Genomic DNA, 19,088 nt, shown 5'->3' on the forward strand with positions numbered 1-19,088 from the left:
GCCCTGCCCTCTGCATTGCATGCTGACCCCAGGACCTTGTCACTGGATTATCTCCTCTCTTTAGCAAGGTTTGTACTTCTGAAGACCATAGATTCAGAGTCAAACATTGACACAGTTTGGAGTCATACAAAGTTTTTTTAAAAAAATCGAATAACAGCTGCCATTCATTAAATGCCTATTTATGATACCCACTGTGCTAAATAAGTGGTGCATGTTATCTCATTTAATCATCTCATCAACTGTTTGAATTGGGTATTATCTCCATTTTACAGATGAGAAAACTGAAGCTTAGACCTAATTTGCTAGTCATCACATGAGTAGGAAGTAAAACAATGGCACTAGAATTTGAAATAAGGTTTGTCCAGCTCTGAAGTCCCTACTATTATGATACAGGGCTTTTATTAAAAATTTAGGATTACATAGGATGGAATTGGAATTTCCCTGAAAATCAGGACCTGAAAATTTTTAACAAAAGTTAGTTACTTTAGAAATAATCTATTCAAAATACCTAGTGCAGCAGCCAGCCATAGTAGATCCCCAGCCTATGATCACTGTCCTGAAGAGTTTCAACCAGGAGTTGGTATATTACAGCCAATACACCATATCAGGCCCATTACTTGCTTTTGTAAATGAAGTTTTACAGAACACAGTGGTGCTAATGCATTTATAAATTATGTGCATCTGCTTTCAAGCTACAGTGCCAGAGTAAGTATTTAGAACAGATTCCCTATGGCTCACAAGGCTAAACTTATTCTGTGTGGACCTTCACAGGACAAGTTGGCTCATTCTGATCTAGGTAACTGCCTCTGTTTCCTACTTTGTTTTCTGAGCTCTACCTGAGGTTAGAATAACAACTTAGGATATGATATACCTTCTCCCAAATAGAAAGAAAATAAAGGGAGGTAGAGGGTTTTGCTGTGTACCAGGTTTCACGCATCATGTATTCCTGGTCTTAGCCATCCCAGTACCACTGCATGACAAGTAAGAAGAAAGTGAATAACATGCTGAATCACAGCCACTGGGTGGTAGACCCAGCCTTTGATATGGCTCCATACTTGTGCTGTTAGACAGAAGATGTTCTGATAGGAGGATATAGCAGACTACAATAAATCAGTTTGCCAACATTTTTTTAATTTATTTTTTAGTTGTAGGTGGACACAATATCTTTATTTTATTTTTATGTGCTGCTGAGGATCGAACCCAGTGACTCATGTGTGCTAGGCGAGCACTCTACCGCTGAGCCACAACCCCAGCCCAGTCTGCTACCATTTTTAAATATCAGACCATTCTTCCTTCAAGACTAACCCAAATATAAATGAGCTTTAATTAAAAGCAACTCCCAGCTGTATGGACAAAAATTTAAATAAGACTAATTGGGGACAGGGAGACTGCAAATGCTTAGATCACTAGGGATGGCCAAAGCTGACTGTTGAGACGGTGTCCCAGTAACCCCTGCACATCACAGCCCTTCTCCTAGGACCCACATTCACAACTTCCTTTTTAATCACTTTTGGGGGTGGCCATGCTGGTGGTTTCCCTTCTTTCCCAATAGCTCCTACTGTGCAAAGATCACATATTCTACATCTGCTCCTAAACCTCTAGAGGAATACCTCCTAGGCTTGGAGAAACACTCAACAGTTGTTTCTTCCTTTACCTGGAAAACATAGTGCCCAGATTGATCGGTCTCTCTGTTGCCCATCTCAAGTGAAAATGAACATGTTCTTTTCTTTGCCGTTGGAGTATCAGTCAACAATCAAAAGTCCTTAGAGCACTAAAGTTTTAGACTCACCACCTGGTCCTAGAGTCAAAGAACCAGCACAGAATAAATATTGCCTGGCCATCTTGATTAAGTCACCTGCAGCCCTTGCAGATGGCTACACCTGTTCAGTTCCCATATCTTTTAAGTCTCTCTTAAGATACTTCACAGTGAATTTTTGTGCTTATTCAAATTTGCATCCTTTGATAGATTACATGCTCCTCAAGAATAAGATCTAAGTCTTATTCATCTCTGAGCCTATAGCACTAACCTGGAGAAGGTGCTGAATAAGTGACAGGTGGGCAGATAGATATACAGATGCACAAAATAGAAGCAGAGCAGCCTACCTGAGCCTGCGTTGGCACTTGCTGACAGCACAAGTTTGTCTATCTCACCATAGTTATGGAGCGCCTCTGGGTGCAGAGCCCTCTTCAAAGTATAACATAGACAAGGTGGTAAGAAAAAGACATAAGTCCTCAAAACAAAGACAGTGGCTTAGGGGAAAATAGAAGAAAATAAGTCAAAAGCCTGAGGTCCAATAAAATTGACCTAGTAACAAGAGTTGAAAAAAGAAGAACCTTTTAGAGTTGAGTCCAGAAGTGCCAAGGGACAAGAGGAATAAACAGAGAGATGTTTCCTTTGTTCCAGACAGCAGCCAGAACAAAGGGAGCACAGGAGAAGGAATAAGTAGCAAGGCCTGTGCAGAAACTCCTCTGGTCAGATTGAGCCAGGCCTCCACCCACTGTCTGCAGCCCCAGAATCCAATCACCATGAAGGGGAGAGCTGTAGATGCAAAGGGTGTGGGTTCCAGACCTATCCCTGCAACTTCTGCCTGCTACCTTAGCAAATCCCTTTGCCTCTGCGTCTCAGTTGCCTTCTCTATGAAGTGGTAGGCCTTAATGCCACCTGCCTTCCTGGTCTACTGTGGCACTGATGTGCTAATGGATGTGGAGGCACAGTGTGAGTTGCTGGCAGAGTGGCTGCATGGGAAGGCAGTCAGTGGTGCATGGGCGGACCTCGACTCTGTATCCTTTGTCTTGCAGAGGGTTGTCCTGGGTTGTGCAATGGCAACAGCATATGTACCTTGGACCTGAACGGGTGGCACTGCGTCTGCCAGCTGGGCTGGAGAGGAGCAGGCTGTGACACTTCCATGGAAACCGCCTGTGGAGACAGCAAAGACAACGATGGAGGTAGGGCTCTGGCACCCATGGGCCCTGGCAGCTCCAGGGGCAAGTGGCGTTACTGAGTTAACAGGCTTCCAACACCAGCTGTGCAGTCGGCAGGGGCGGGGGATGGGGGGGGGGCGTGCACCGGCAAGCAAGAACCATCCATGTGGCTTAAGGAGTGAGTACAATGTCACTAGTTGTTCCATTTGGATTCGTTAAAATTAACTAACATAAATGAAATTAATTGACATCCAGCAGCTAGGATAGAGAAGAAGGAAGAAGGTACATAGAAAAAAAGAGTTTTCCCATAATTCAACAGTGGGATGAGTTGCCTGGCAACGTTATGAGCTCCTCCCTGGAGGTGCTAAGAAGAGGTCATCCAGTTCTGTGTGGCAGAAGCTGTTGAGGCTGCTCCTCCCGGGAAAGGACGTTGAATTACTTTTGATGAAGGGCTCTTCTCTGATTTGGAGAACACCATTACCTCCATACCCTCTGTCCCTCTGGGTATGCCAGAGAATTTGCCTTTGCTTTGGATTTTTTTCAAGTGCTAGATAATTAAAACCCAAAGAATGAGAGGCTAGTCTAAGACCTGGGTTCTAATTCCAGCTCTGACTTTGACTCCCTGTGCAATCCTTAGTGAGCTACTTATTGTCTCTGGGCTTCATTCTCCCTATGTAGAAGATGGAGCAGTTGGACCATGAGGGCCATTCCAGTTTTTATAATAGACATACATTTAGGCTTCATTTCTCTGTTGTATAAACTTGCATAAATACAACCAGAATGTATTCTACTTTGCCACCTAGTTGATGCCTGTTCTATGGATCTCAAGGGATTATTAGGAAAAGAAAAGGATAAAGATGTGGAAAAGAACATCAGGACAATTAACCATTCTTTTCTAATGATGGCCCAACTGTTGTCTGGAGTTGTTTCTGCAGCTACCTTTTCTTTATACCAAGGTACTTTCTAGTATACTACAGAGTAGTAAGTCAACAAAGCAGAAACTCAGCACCCCAATCTTTGGAAATTTTTTTCCTAGGGTATTTCTAAAATCTGAAAGCATTATTAGAATTAGAAAGCCAATTGTGTAATATTGCTCTGGTTCATTTGCAGCCAGAAATGGCTGTTTTAAACGACTGGTTATTATCTGAGATTCACTTCAGTCCTTCTGCCTACTGCCCAAATCCAGAAGGCAGCCAGGCCTGATGCACACAGGTCTGGGCCTAGTGGAGTAACTGTCAACCAGGAGCTTGGGACTGACATTGGTCTTAATAGCAAGACAGACAGTAGATGCATGTTCTTCTGAGATCTTACAGTATTGAAATGGCCCATAATCAACCTGAAACTTGTGGAGTTTATTAATTCTTGTGCTGCATAAATATCCAGAGTTTCTATGATGGGACTAGGACTTTTGCCAGGTACACAGATGATTAAGTCCTGTCCCTGTACCCCAGGAGCTCAGGTGAAGGAAAGAGGCCCAAAGTTGAATGTTCTTGTTCTGTGATAAGTGCTGTTATGGGGTTTTATGTTGGTTGTTGTGGGAGTAGGAAAACATTCATCAGGAAGTTGATACTTGAATAGGAAGGAGTTTCTTGGAAAGGAAAGAAGTTTCCATTTAGAAAGACCATCATGGGGAAAGTCAGGACAGAGCAGGGAAGGGCATTGAGAATTCCTGCTTTCAGGCAAGATAAAGAATGATCTCATTTGCTCTTCATAGGGAAGAGACATCAGCCTATATTATCTTCATGATTTGCCCAGCACCCCCTTCCCTTTGCCTTTGTGGGCACCATGCCAATGACGAACAGTCACACCCTTGTAATAGAAGAGAAGGGGAGAGCAGCCGCACCATGAAGTCATTCCCTTCTCAAGAGTTCAGTATCTTGGCCAACGCCTTCAAACAGCTGTTGAACATCTGGGCAGTAAAAAACTGAATGTATTTGGGAAATGTGGAGAAAGAGCACACTCCCCTCTAACACGCATGAAAGACTGGCTTATAGAACAGGGTTCATTTATTCTTTGCTTGAAATCCAATTCCAGTATAACTTGTCTGCCACACTTCAGAGCCAGCCCTCCCAGCACTGGAGCCCACCACTGCTTACATATGGCCTGGGCACACAGTAGCCCAAAGCCCCACTGCTTTGGTGGAAGAGCCTTTTGTCATTGGAAATGGAGCTAAGCCCAACCCCAGGGGATTGGATCCTACTCCATCTGCTCTCAGAGGTGAGCCAGCAGGAAGTAGAAAAGAATGATCAGAAAATCTCCAATTGTAGGAAAATATACCTGTTACATTTTTTGGAGCATGTTAGGGACTGAAATGAGTTTTTACATCCATTTTAGCAACGTTATACAATAGCATGGAAATGTGATTTCATTTTCTGCCTCAACAAATGTAAACTGAGTATCTACACTGCACCAAGACCTGTCCAGTGTACTAGGATTTCAGAGATAAATAAGACACAGACCCTGCCTGTGCCAAGTTTGTGATCTAGAGGGGGAGAAGAGGAAACAGCAGGTAATTGCAATACAATGGGATCCTGTGTTGAAAGAGCAGCCACTTATTCACCTGATGTTATCAGGTGTCTGGGTGCCCTCCTGGAAATAGTAACATGGTCCCTGTCCCAATGGGCTTCCAGTCTAGCCAGGAAGAACTTCCATGAGTTGTTGTGATTAGAAATACAACCATCTGGGTAGGATGGATTATCAGGAATTTTTGGCCTTGTGTTCTCAACTGTGAAATGAGGAAACATCTCACTTTGAGATCCTCTTGATTCAGTGATCTCTCCATCCATTGGGGAAGACCAGAGGAAGGTGCAGGGGGGCCCTGCTTCTCAGGGGGCACATATGAAATAGATATAGGACCAGAGACAGGCAAAACTCATCCTCACTGGCCTTGCCTACAGAGACAGTCTGGGAAGGGAAAACAGAGTGCCCTACATGGGGAACGTGAGCGTGGGCCACATATAGCATGGGCTCTTTTCAGTGCAGTTGAGCACCACACGTTTTGGGCCCCTGCTGTCGACAAGGCCCCGTGCTCTTTCCTGAGGGGAGATGAGGACCAGTGAACATGGCCCAGTCTTTCTCCTTCAGGAAGCTCACAGTCATTTGGAAGAAATTGTCATTCAAATGACTAAATCTAATGGAGTCAGAATGAAATAAGTGCTTTTATTTCAGCCATGACAGTGAATGCAGCGTAATCCCAGATACATAATTTAGAGTGGAAGGAAATAGTGTTAGAGTCTTGCTGAGTGGTTGTTCATGGTTGAAATGACTCAAGGGCCTGAAGAAGGAATTAGCAGAGTTTAATGTTGAGTAACAGGGCCAGAAGGGACATCTGAGAAATCAGCTTCAGCTCCTCCTCCTTTTCCCCTGCATGTTACAGACAGGGAAACTGGAGCCCAGAAAGGGGAGGTGACATCATATACTTCACAGTCACATGGAAAGTCATTAACACAGACCAGACCAGACTCAAACCCCAAATGTGAGTCATGGCACATGGCCTGGTGAGCCTGGAGCACCCCACCTTCTCCTAGTGCCCTCTCCTCCTAGAAATGCAGTGAGCGCTCCTTAGACTAAGTGGGCTGTGGCACAGTACAGTCACTCAGGTGTCCTTTTACAGCGTGCCAAGCAATTGTTCATCCACTGAGCCACACTATGATGGATGTGGTATGATTATCCCCTTTCTATTTCCTTATCATGAGGAAAAGAGGCTTCCTCGTGTGTTGCCCAGGTCATGTGGGTAGCCAGTGGCAAAATATGCTGCCATCTGAGCAGAGCTTTTCACTATGCCAGACCTCAGACGTGTGGCTCCATCAAAAACCACTGTGGTCCCTCATTTGTCAGATAACTCCCATTTTCTCTTCTTTCCCATCTTGGTAGGTTTAAAGCAACCCTTTTTCAAATTAAACTTGAATTTCAAGGTTCATTGAGAATACTGTTGAAGGTTTTTTAAACTGTGAGACAAAAAAAAATGTTATTCAATGTGGCTGAGTTGGGAGCAGCTTTATTGGTTTGTTTTTGTCTTCATGTATGGTCATTGTCTGGATTTAAAAATGGAAAACAGATCCTGGATGTGACTTAGTAAGTGACAGTCTCCTGATTTTTTATTGGAGCTGCCCATACATCCAGCAAATGGCCAGATTTCACCCTGGGGGAACTAAGTGGTAAGAGGGGCCAGCGGAGCAGGCACAGTGCCCCTGACTCACCCCCTCAATGTGAATCCCTCCCTGTGCCCCACTTGCCAAAGACAGTGTGCCCTGTTCTCATGGCACCCTATTTGTGAAGCCCTTGTTGAAGTGCTGTCAAAAGCATCTTCTCATTAGATGCACACTGACCCTCTCACAAAGATGCTCTTATGCCCATTTCAGAGATGGTCAAAGAGTGGCCCTCCTATGCTAAGTGACTATGGGGATAATAATCCCTACCTACAAGTTTGCGATCAGGATTATAGGTTATGTGTCTAAGGTGACTTAGAGGCAACATAGCACAGAGATTTAAAATGCAGGATCTGTACTGAGATTTTCTGCATTCAATTCCTGGCCCCCCTGTTTGTTGACTGTGTGACCTTGGGAGGATTACTTACTTCTCTAAGACTTCCACCATCACCTGTGAATATCAGTTCTCCCTCCTGTTCCTTTCCACTTGCAAACAGAGAAACGTGATAGTTATTACAGAATACATATTTGTATCTAAATAAGTACTTTTAAAATTGGAATTATGCTCTTCATAATATTATACTTTTTTTCACTAAAAGTCTCCATATAATAGAGGATTTTGACTTTTTACATTTTCTTTGCTAAAATCTATATTCTAAACTGTTACATGCTCATTGCTAGACTGAAAAAAAAATCCAAATGTACATAAAGGAAAATAATAGCCATCATTGAAAGAATCTCACAATAAACTTGCAGGCAGACATTTACATGTAGGGTTACTGAATCTCAGTAAGCTGCAATGATTTGCTCAAAGTCACATAGTGGATCAGTGGAGAGCAAGGAATGGATGGAAACTGTGTTTAAAAAGAGCATACCAGAATAAAAACTCCACTGGAATTTAAACAGCCAGACCTCTTTTGATAAAGGATCTTTAAGCAGCTTCAAGGTATGATAATCTCTTAGATGCTCTCGGCCCCATGAAAAACAATCATGGGTGGCAATACACACAATTGATAGAGCAACCTAGAATGAGAAATTTCAGGAAAACAGAAGGAAGCTTTCAGTCCTCCCTTCACCTCCCCATCTCCCATTGCAGGAATGGAGAGTTCACAAAAAGCCATAGAATTTGGTCACCCTTCAGACTATCTCTAAACCACGCTTCTCATGATAAGAGATAAGAGAGAAATTGACCTTTAAAAATCTTGTGTTCCAAAGAGCAGATAAAGATTTTGTAAGCTTTTTGAAAGAAGGCACAGAATTTATTACAGAGAATGACAAAAACTTCTCCCAGATGTGTATAGAAAGGAGAGGTGCATTCCACCCTCTCTCTCCAGGGCCTCCCAGATGCTGCTTGTGGCCTATAGTTAAACAGCTCTGTGTTCAGACGGCAGACAATGGTGGGTTGAAGTTGGCTGATGGGCTGTCCAGCCAGGGGAATGGGTAAGCCTGCAGAAAGACTGATAGGCTTGTAATAACCCGTTCATGTGACCAGCAATTCGATGAATCAAACAACTACAGTACAGGTTTACTAAGCACTTATCCATCCTCCTGGTTTACATTTAAGCATCCTCTCTTCCAGGAAATGTCCCATCCCTATCCTGAGTTGGGTTCTCCACTTGAGGCTTCCAGAACTCTGAGCTTCCTTCTTTCCCAGTTCTCTCTTGGCTGACTAACCTACGGCACTAAATTCTTTGGCGGTGACACTCCTTTATTTCTACATGTCAGGTGCCTAACACAGGGCCCACCAGCCACATAATGGTGCCAAATAAACATACCAGGCTTGTCCTCCTTGCTCCTTTCCAAGGAAAGGGATGAGCACTTCCTGCAGGGAATGGATTCCATTACACGGTCTGGCCATGGGCCCTGCCAAACTGATTGAGCTGCTTGATTTGGAATCCTTACTCAGTCATTTATGCATTTGTTCATATTTAACAGATATGATGCATACTTCAAGGTTTTGTGCTATGCATTTGAAATTCAAAAGTAAACAAGTCAGTTCCTGCCCGCAAGGAGTGGGGACAGGGCTGGGGGGAACAAGAATAGCCGAAGTATTGCTATAAAGAGTTGTAGACTGTGGAGCTTGCCTAACAATTGGGTGAGAGCAAATTCCCAGCTTCACCATTTCTTTAGCAGTACAATATCAGGTAAAATCACGTATCCCGAGCCTCCGGGTCCTTGTTTGTAAAGATGGGAAAGTTAGTCAAGCCACCACATTTAGTAGAAATCTCCTGCACACTTTCTGGGAAAATCACAGCAAGTCAGCCCTGAGGGAAGGTGTGCTGAGGACATATGAAGGTCAGGAGGTGACTGTCAGAGAGCCCAACAGCCTGGAGGCTATCATGTCCACCTTTCTCCTGACCAAGGAGGACACTGACCTGAGAGCTAGAGACAAGGTCCCACTCCTTGCTGGCAGCTGTCAAGATCATATAGGGGAAGCTACTTCCAGGCAGGACTGCAACTATGTATCTGGAGAAGGGCCAAGCAGCAGCAGAGGACTTGATTCATCTCTGTGCCCCAATGCCTATGTGCAGAGCTCTGGGTAATGGCCGCAGCAGGAGAAGGACACTAAAACTTTCCTCACTGACTAACTCCTTTACTCTCTACAATCCAGGAACCTCTCAGTCATCCTGAGAGGCTGGCAGGGCATGTCACCTGGGTATTAGGTGAGCATATTGTAGTTCAGGCATTTGAAGAGTATTCTTGAGTGGCAATACACACAATCGATAGAGCAACCTAGCTTGGGTGGGGACGTCAAAGGAAAAAGAAATTTCTGAGGGGAAAATATTCTTTCCCAAAAGTTGAGGCTTAGGATTTAGGAGAGATTTACTTAAAATTAGAAGGAAATAGAGGAAAATCCTCCCTATTTTCCTGATTTTTTCCTGCTGTGATAAATGAGAGTCTCTTAATGAAAATAGCAAACATATGAAACATTGACAATTTGTAAGTCAACCAACTTATGTGTAATATAGAATTGAGGTATGAGGTACCTGGAAAATGTGTTTCCAAACCAGCCAAACTAGAAATTCCCCAAAACTATGTATTGATGTGTTTCTAGTTTTCCCCAGAGTTTATTTTTCTCTCCCCAAAGCAAACCTTTTCCTTTTAATACAAATCTTCTAAACTTTGTCATTTATGCCTAAGAAAATTAAATTGTGGAAGACTTCCCTTACCAGAGAGCACACATGCATCGTTTCAGGATTCCATATGCTACAATAACATTAAGAGGGTTTTCCACAGAAACTGGTTTTGTAAAATGCAACCTTTGAAAATTATGTGGGCGGGGAGGTGCCTATTCACTTTAAAAATATGTACCTTGTTTAAATATGATTGTCTCTATTGGTGGAAGTTTTTCCCACATTTACTATTCAGAAACTATTTGTTATATGTATGATTAGGACAGCACAGTGTAATCAGGCAGAATCCCTGACCTGGCAGTAATCTAACCTGCAAAATGTTCAGTGAACAATGGTGTCTCTCATAAGAGCACCATTTGTGTGACACGTCCATTTCAGAGAACCACGATCTATAATTCCCCCAAGATCTCCACTGCCCTAATTTATATGTGTGTTGTTATGGCTGTGTTCATCCAATTCCATTCTCTAAGGCCAAACTGTATCCAAAAAGGCTGCCCTGGATGTGTGCATATGGAGGGCCAAGGCCAAATGGCAGCACTATTACCAGGATACCAAGTCAAGGAAGCAACTGGCCAGGAGCTGCTGATATCTGTAACTTGCCAAATCCTTACTTATGTGCTACTTACCATATGTTCCTTATCAAGTTCTTCAAATGCCTGACCTCACCTAATCCCCACAGCATCTCTGCAAACTAAGTTTGATGATAGGTTTGATGATAGAACCAAAGCTCAGTGCTTTTGCTGGGACTTTTATTTCTAGCACAATGTCCAATGAGATTATCACCAAGACCCACTGACTATAAGACACAGCAACTTGTTTTTAAGAACTCAGCAAAAAAACAAAGGGGAAACCAGGGAACCCTGGGTCCCAGAAGCAATAATTGAAAGTCAGAACAGCAGGCATACAAGGTGTGATAGGATCGTAGAGCCAGGAGGCAGGGCACACTCACGGAAGACCATTGCAACTGAGCCCCACTGGCTGGGACTAAACACTACCCACTCGACCAGAGCAGTGACACTTAGGCATGCTCTGCCCTGGTTCTAGAGGACAGGGGGCAGGGAGAGTCTGCTATAAGCAATAGAGCCTACACCACAAAGCTCTTGAAGTCCTTACCTACCAGAATGGCGCTAGAATGCTTTGTTAAGCATTCTACCCAAAATGTGGTCCCCTGGGTTACAGTTGTAGCTCAGTGATAGAGCGCTTGCCTAGCATGTGTGAGGCACTGGGTTCAATTCTCAGCACCACATATAAATAAATAAAATAAAGGGGAAACAAAGTCTTTGTTCTGGTTTAGTTCTGGGCCCTGAGATATTGAAATGAACCAGACTAATGGTACCTCTGAGGTGGCAAACAGAAATAACCAGAAACCACTCTGGAGGGTTCATTTAACCACATGAGATCCTCTGTATAAAAGACAAGCTGCTCTGAGGATCACAAGCAGAAACATAGAACACACAGGACATGAGTGGCCCCAGCCGCAGTCAACAACTGCAGAATACAAAAAGCTTGCCACTCCCAAGAACGTAACAATCTGAAAGAGGCTATAACATAATAAGTTTCAAATGACTAAAGAGATAAAATGATATTTAAAACCATAAGGATCGGGGGCTGGGGTTGTGGCTCAGTGGCAGAGCGCTTGCCTCGCACATGTGAGGCAGTGGGTTCCATCCTCAGCATCACATAAAAACGAATAAGTGAAATAAAGTTATTGCATCCATCTCTAACTAAAAAATATTTTTAAAAAAACATAAGGATGGAAGAGGATGCTATTAAGAATGAAACAGGCAGGTTTTGAAAAGTTCCAAAGAAAAAAGAAAAGTTCCAAAGAGACTATCTGGAAATTTTTAAGAATGGGTAATTTAAATTAATGATCCAAAGGACAAATTAAACAGCAGACCAGACACAAATAAAGGAAAGATAAGTGAAGTAGAATACAGATCTGAGGAAATAAATCAGAAGGGGACACAGATAAAAGGATGGAAATTGAGAGAGAGATTGAGAGACATGAAAGATTGAAAGTCCTTTAAGCATTTAACAATATTCCTGAAGAAAAGACTAGAGAGAAAGGGAAAGAAGACTATTTGAAGAGCTTAAAGCAGAACTGCCAGAACTCACACAAAAAAGTCCTCATTAAAGGGCTCGTGGTTCGGCATTTCACTCACTGCATGGAGCATGCCTGTATTTGGGTCATATGTTCAGAGACAGATTGCCAGCCTAACAGTTCCCTGGAAAATCTTTGTCTCATTGTCACAAGACACCCAAGAGAAGTTTTGTGCTTCACACCTGACTACAGGGGCAGATTGTAAGTTTAAGGAATTAACCATCTTTTTCTGTCTCTCTTTATAAGCGCATGACGTTTAAAGAAGTTAAGCAGCTTGTACAAGGTCACACAGCTTCCATGGGAATCAGGACCCAATCCCGGCAGTTTGCCTGAGAGAGGGCTCTCTTAAGCACAGTGCGCTATACCACTGAAGACACAGTGAAAGGATCCCTTAAGCTCTGGTGCCCTGTGACTCTGATCCTAGATCAGAGAAGCAGCCCTGGACTGGATAAGTCCTCTATCCATTTTTCAGATCTTTGTGGAGGACAGTCTTTGTTCTGGTTTAGTTCTGGGCCCTGAGATATTGAACTGAACCACACAGCAATGAACCTCTGGGAGCTCATTGTCTGGGGAAGAAGACAGAGAGAATAGTTAAATTATAGTTCTGGGGAGAGTCATTCTGGAATGGAATTTCCCCAGGATGCTGAAGAATAGTGTTTCAGTAACATTCATAAAATCATGTTCTCCTAACATCTAAGTCTCTCTGGGGGACTCAAAGAAAATGCCACACCTCAGAAAGAACTGAGTTCAAATACTGAGTCAGCTCCTTCACCAACTATCTGTATGATCTTCTCCAAGTTACTTTACCACTTTGAGCCTCTGGTTTCTTTTCTCTAAAATGAGGGTGACAACCGTGGCTACCTTATAGGATGGGAGAATTCAATGACAAATTCCTTATAAAATATTTGCAAGAACAATGCGTGGCACTTGATGCATGCAGTGATTTATCTTTATCATCAATTTAACATTGATATTAGTAAACACCACCACACTCCTGGCCAACCTTTCCCAGGGCTCAAGAGCAGACGTTCCTCCTCAGCAGAAGGTGGCTCTGCCCAAGTGCCACAAAGCAGTGTTTATAAAGAGGTAAAAGACTGGTTTCCAGGGACTGCCTTGGTGGTAAACAAGAGCAGGCAAGAGCTAATAAAATTTCAAATTAGCCATGACTTTTCACGGCCCTTCAATTGTGCTGGCTGATTTAATGGTCAACATCCCTGCTCACTGGGATTGAATAATGGAGCATTTCTGCAGAGTTATGGATGCAGCAGCTGAATCTGTCATGCTAACATCAATAGCAGAATGCAAATAACCCTCTGCTTGGGCTATAATTATGTGTTTAAGCAATGCCTGACAGGGGCAGCCCAAGAATGTGTGATGGAGTCTGCCGACTACAGGAGAGGACAGTGCTTTGCCAGGCAGTTGCATCTGGAGTGGGGACAGAAGCAACAAGTTAAGGCCCAGAACAGTGCTGGGGCAAGGGAGACCTTCCCCCATTTCTCAGACTAAATCTGCCCTGTGAGACTGAAGGGATGGCCTTTCATCTGATGAGCCATGTTCTAGGTTCAGGATCAGGAAGGGAAGATACCTTTATGAAGCACCTACTATGTATCAGGTACTATTTGTGGACTAGTACTACACATTTAAATAAGTAACAAATACCTATATGACATTTACTCCTATTACCCCCACTAAGAGATATAAGAAACCAAGACCAGAGGGTTTAAGTGACTTGCCCAAGGACACACAAAAGTAAGTTTTAGAACCCAGATTTTAGAATCCCAGACCATCTGGTTCTGGAATCCATGTGCTCTTTTACTGTGCTGCCATGAAAGAGGTGACAAGCTCTAAGACAACATGCAGAAATTGGAGAGAAAGGCAAGGAATTTTTGTCCCTAATTTATTTAATGAAAAAAAGAAAAAAAAAACTGGGCTTCAGGACAGCTAAGTAGTTTGCCTGCAGCCACACAGCTGGTGAGGAGGACGGGACCTCAGTCTAGTCAAGGTATATGCAGTAGCCTTTATACAATGAACTCCATGGAGACAGAAGGGAGGTGGATATCTGAGCAATACTTCCACATTATTAATGAGGAGACAGGGGTTCAGGGAGATTAAGTACAGGAACTTGTCCAGGATCAGTCTTAGGGACAACAGTAGGACTTGAACCTCAGTCTCAGTGTCTCATGATCCTTTCATGTTGCTTAATGGAATTGACTAAAGATGGTTTTCTGGCTTTTATAGACTAGCATTTATTCTCAGCCCATTCTTCCTTTGTGAATGAATTCATTCAGTTTTCATTTATGTATTTAACAGTCATGTTTTTTAAGTATGCCTACTAAGTGCTAAGGGTGGAACAGATGACCAGAAGAGATCTGTGACCAGGGTGGTGGGAACGGTTATCCCAAGTCAAACAGCTAATAAGCAGTAAAGCCAGAATTTGAACCCAGGCAGGAATACACATCATCACACTCTGCCTGCAAAACCCAGACCATCACCCTGGACTCTTGCTGTCCCCTACTGTGAGCACTGTTCTCTGGGATCATGTCTCATTTAAAGCCATTCTATTGGGTGTCTGTAAAAGTACTTTGGGGTAATGAGGTCAAAAATCTGTGATCCGGTAGAATTTCTTCCTTTGCACTTTGGGAAGATGGTACTGCTATAATGTAGTCCTGAAGAAGCCATCCTACGGTAAAGAGAATCCCTGCAAATGGCAACTCACATGAGGGGGAGTTGGGCCTCCACAGGCAGAGGACTAGGCCTCAGGCCATGTGGTCACCTGGCAGCTGGGAGAGATGCCACACACCTTCATCATCACTGCCGCATCCTCACCCAGAGCCAGGCAATCCCCAGGTCCTGGAGTTTCTCCTCAAACCCATCCACTTCTCCAGCTACCCCTGTCACTGCGCTGGCCTAGGCTGTCATTTTTCACCTATGCAGCCTCAGTGCCGCTCCTCCTCCTTGAACTCCAACTTCCCTTCTGCTTCAACAGTGCACATCCCGCTTTAACCTCACATTTTAACCCGTTAGGTGTCCCCCATTGTCCTGAGGATGAAGTGCACACTCCCTAACCTGGCCTACCAGGCCCAGCCCAGTCTGCTCCTGCAACCCGGGGGCCGTGTCTTGGGCAACTCAGGTGTTCATGTATTTTCTCACCTCTGGACCTTCATAATACTGTTCCTGCTGTCTCTTTAGAAGAAGAAAAAAAGAAAAGACAGTACACTTACCTGTCTGTCTCTCCTATTAGATTGGTGGAGCCAGACTTGAAGTACCTGGATCTCCTTAGTGCCAGTAAAGGCTTTGGCTTATATCAGCACTTAAAGTTAGTGAGTAGAACATAGGGAAGAAATGGATGCAGGCATTGTAGGCAAACAGGGCTAACTGAACACAGCACTATAAACCACATGCTCTGTCACCCTGCAGATGGCTTGGTGGACTGCATGGACCCTGACTGCTGCCTCCAGCCCCTCTGTCATGTCAACCCGCTGTGCCTGGGCTCCCCCGACCCTCTGGACATCATCCAGGAGACACAGGCCCCTGTGTCCCAGCAGAACCTACACTCCTTCTATGACCGCATCAAGTTCCTTGTGGGCAGGGACAGCACACATGTCATCCCCGGGGAGAACCCCTTTGATGGAGGGTGAGTCCATGGGCCCAGCTCCAGTGGAAACTCTCTGAGGGAGAACCAAATCACCTCCAGGGCTACTTTTGGGTGGGAGGAAGCCAGAAGGGTGGGCCTCAAAGGTTCCTGATGGAATGTCAGAGGAGGCAGAACAGCAACCTCAGTATCCACATTAATAAAACTGCTATCCAAGGCATTCAGAATTTTTATGAGCAAAGTTGTGTTGCTCCTGCTGGGTGATAGATGAAAAGAGTGAAAAATCAAAGGTCCAAGGGGAAGCTTGGATCAATACCCACTTTGCAGTCAGCTCTTCCTGATCCTGTGGTCTCCAGATGAGCTGAAGAGTTTTGACACTGCTCACCCTCCGAGCTAGCTTCCAGAAAACTTTGTTAGGCTGAGGGAGGGGTGCATCTGCTCTGCCCCAGGGCCACATGCCCACGTGTTCTTTCCGTTTTCCGGTTGTGTCATCTGTTGGACAGTTTCTTACTGAGATCTATTCTGTGCCAGGTTGCATGCTGGGATCACAGAGATGAGTAGAACAGTCTCTGCCTATTGGTCACTCACAGTCCACTGAGGGATTAAAAATATGGGGGAACAGTTACAGTATACTTGGCCAAAAATATGTGCCTAGGGTACTCTGGTGCAGAGAGGAGGAGGTACGTTGAGGTAGGCGGAAGACCAAGACTTAAGATCCAAGTCTTAAAGTTGTGATATAGTTAACAAGGAAAGGGAGGGAGGGGGTTCCAGGGAGAAGAAAGAGCTCATGCTAAGACCCTGAGGCATGACAGTAAACAGGAGCAGCAAAAAACATCCTCTGCTCCCCAGGTCAGGACAGTGAACCAGGATGAAGTATCCAAGAGGGGAAATTTATAATAAATTCTTTTGAAAGTCTTCCAATGTAGGGAAGCCTCATAGATGCAGAGCTTTCTCTGCAAGTCAGCACAGTTAATTTAGCAATTAGACTGTGTGCTTCTATGTTCATGATTTCTGTGCCAGAGGGTCGCTGTTCTTGGGGGACAATGGAAATTGACAAGGGTGGGAACGGGGACATCAGCAGAGCTTGGTCACTGCTTGGGTGTGAAGGGTGCTGAAGAGAGGGGCCTCCTCCTGGAGGCCTAGATAGATGATGATCTCTCCACCAGGACAAGGACCTGAGAGCAGGAGCAGGGTGGGAGTGAGTGACAACCTCCACTTTAAGCAGGGGAAGGACAAAGAGGGACAGTAGGACACAAGAAGAAATATCTGTCATTTTAAATAATTCTGGAGCTCTTGCAGAGGTTAGGACCTAAAGTTCTTGCTTTGGGAAACCATCAACAACAGGCAGTGGTTGAATGTAAGAGCACATGAATGAATGCTTGCTCCAGGAGCACGTGTAAGAGCTGGGGTGGCAGAGACTGAAGAAGGAGCCATGAGAGCCCCCTGTGAGGTGGCTCCTATCTTCCCAGGTAACTGGAGACACCAAGGAGAAGGCCTCACTACTGTACATGATGGAGCCAGGATGCAGGCTAGTAGGTCTGTCAGCCCCAAGAGCCTACCCCTTTCCACTACCCCAACTCGTCCTTGCAAGGAGCATGGCATTTGGGAAAAGTGAGCAGGAGAGTCCTTTGAGCCTAGCAAGGGGGGGCCAACACACATGTCACACCTTTAAAGGTGCATTACAGCGCACACCCTTCCACCTGGCCCACGCATATGGAGGACCTGAGGAGGGGGTGACCTTTCACATTCACAGGGCCAATCAAGTGGTGGATCCAGGGGCAGAAAGAGTGAAGAGAAACTATTCATTTATCTTGGCCAGAAAATCACACTGCGGATGAGTAGCAAAAGCAGAAGTCAGCTCCAGATCATTGTTTATGTAGCTGTCACCTTCAGTTAAATTACAGACACTCTGAAAGCAGGGACCATTCATCTCTCCAAACCTGTAATACTTCAGGCAAGGCCCAGAATATGGTATTTGCTCTACAAATGAATAGATAATAGAAGCTTCCAGAATGTTGCTGTAAAAATTCCTTTTACCTAACATTTGTCTAAATCATTATGTCTCTGCTTCTCACCAGAGGATGTAGATTCAGGAGAGACAGCTGTCTGTCACTTAGGATCCTCAAACAGACTCTATGTAAAACCAACCGAGGTGACTAATAACCTAGAAACATGAAGCACCAGATGCCCTTCTTGTTAGGCCATCTATTTGGTGTCCTTGATCCGTGCCAGAAGTACAGAAGCACAGTTGGGGTAAAGTCAAGTCGGTTAGCAAGTTCAAGTCATTGATGTTTTTCCTCTGAGGTAGGGGAGTGGGGTCTAACAGGAACAGCCCAGCATTTCAGCCCTGGATTTACCTCCCCTAGCTGTGTGACCTTGAGGAAATGATATAACTCTTGTACAGTGGCCTCTAGTTATGAGTTGCAATAATAGTAACTACTTACATAAAAGTTACATCAGAGACCCATTCTAGTGCATCTTTATTAACTAAAATAAAGCACCTAAACCAGGACTGAGTATTTCGCAGTGGTTTTAATAGTGGCAGCATGTCACAGTGAATATAGCACAAGCTTGGAATCAGACAAATCTGGTTCGAAAGGATTTCCATCTTCTGTGTGACCTTAGGAAAATTCCTTAACTTCCCAGAGCTCTGGTCTCTTCAACTGTAAGATTGGAGTGATAAATTCTATATCACAGTGTTGCCATGAGCATTAAATGGGAGAAAAATTACATAAAGGCTCAACCTAGTACCTGCCACACAGAAATATTTGCTAATTACAAGATGATGATGGTGGTACTGCTGCTGCTACTGATGATGGTGATATTAAAATGAGTTTCCAATTCCACTTTCTAAATTGGAAGAAAGACTTGATACTAACCTGCCCTTCAGGAGAGTCCAACAGTCATCCAGAGAAGGGCCAGGTTTAGACCATTGAATCATTATTTGAGGAAGAAAAAAAGGCCACATTCTTCCCAGTCAGCTGTCAGCAGGGCCCTTGTTAGAGAGGAATCCAGAGGCACTTCTCCTGAGAGTGGAATTTCTGATGGACAGGCAGACCTGACTCAGTGCCTGTGTGTGACAATAACAAGGCCTGTATCTGAGGGACAAAACCCTATATCCTCCTACACCCCATATGCTGTGCAATAATGTCTGGGATTCCATTTAACGGGCTCCAAGATGCAGGATGATA

The 19,088-nt window shown here is 44.2% G+C and overlaps 1 pseudogene; it reads left to right on the plus strand.

Moving 5' to 3' along the window:
- The window catches only part of LOC143387807 (teneurin-4-like), a 333,926-nt pseudogene that overhangs the window by 239,139 nt on the left and 75,699 nt on the right, over positions 1–19,088 (plus strand).

This window comes from Callospermophilus lateralis, unplaced genomic scaffold (assembly GCF_048772815.1).
Source record: "Callospermophilus lateralis isolate mCalLat2 unplaced genomic scaffold, mCalLat2.hap1 Scaffold_314, whole genome shotgun sequence".
Lineage (NCBI taxonomy): Eukaryota > Metazoa > Chordata > Mammalia > Rodentia > Sciuridae > Callospermophilus > Callospermophilus lateralis.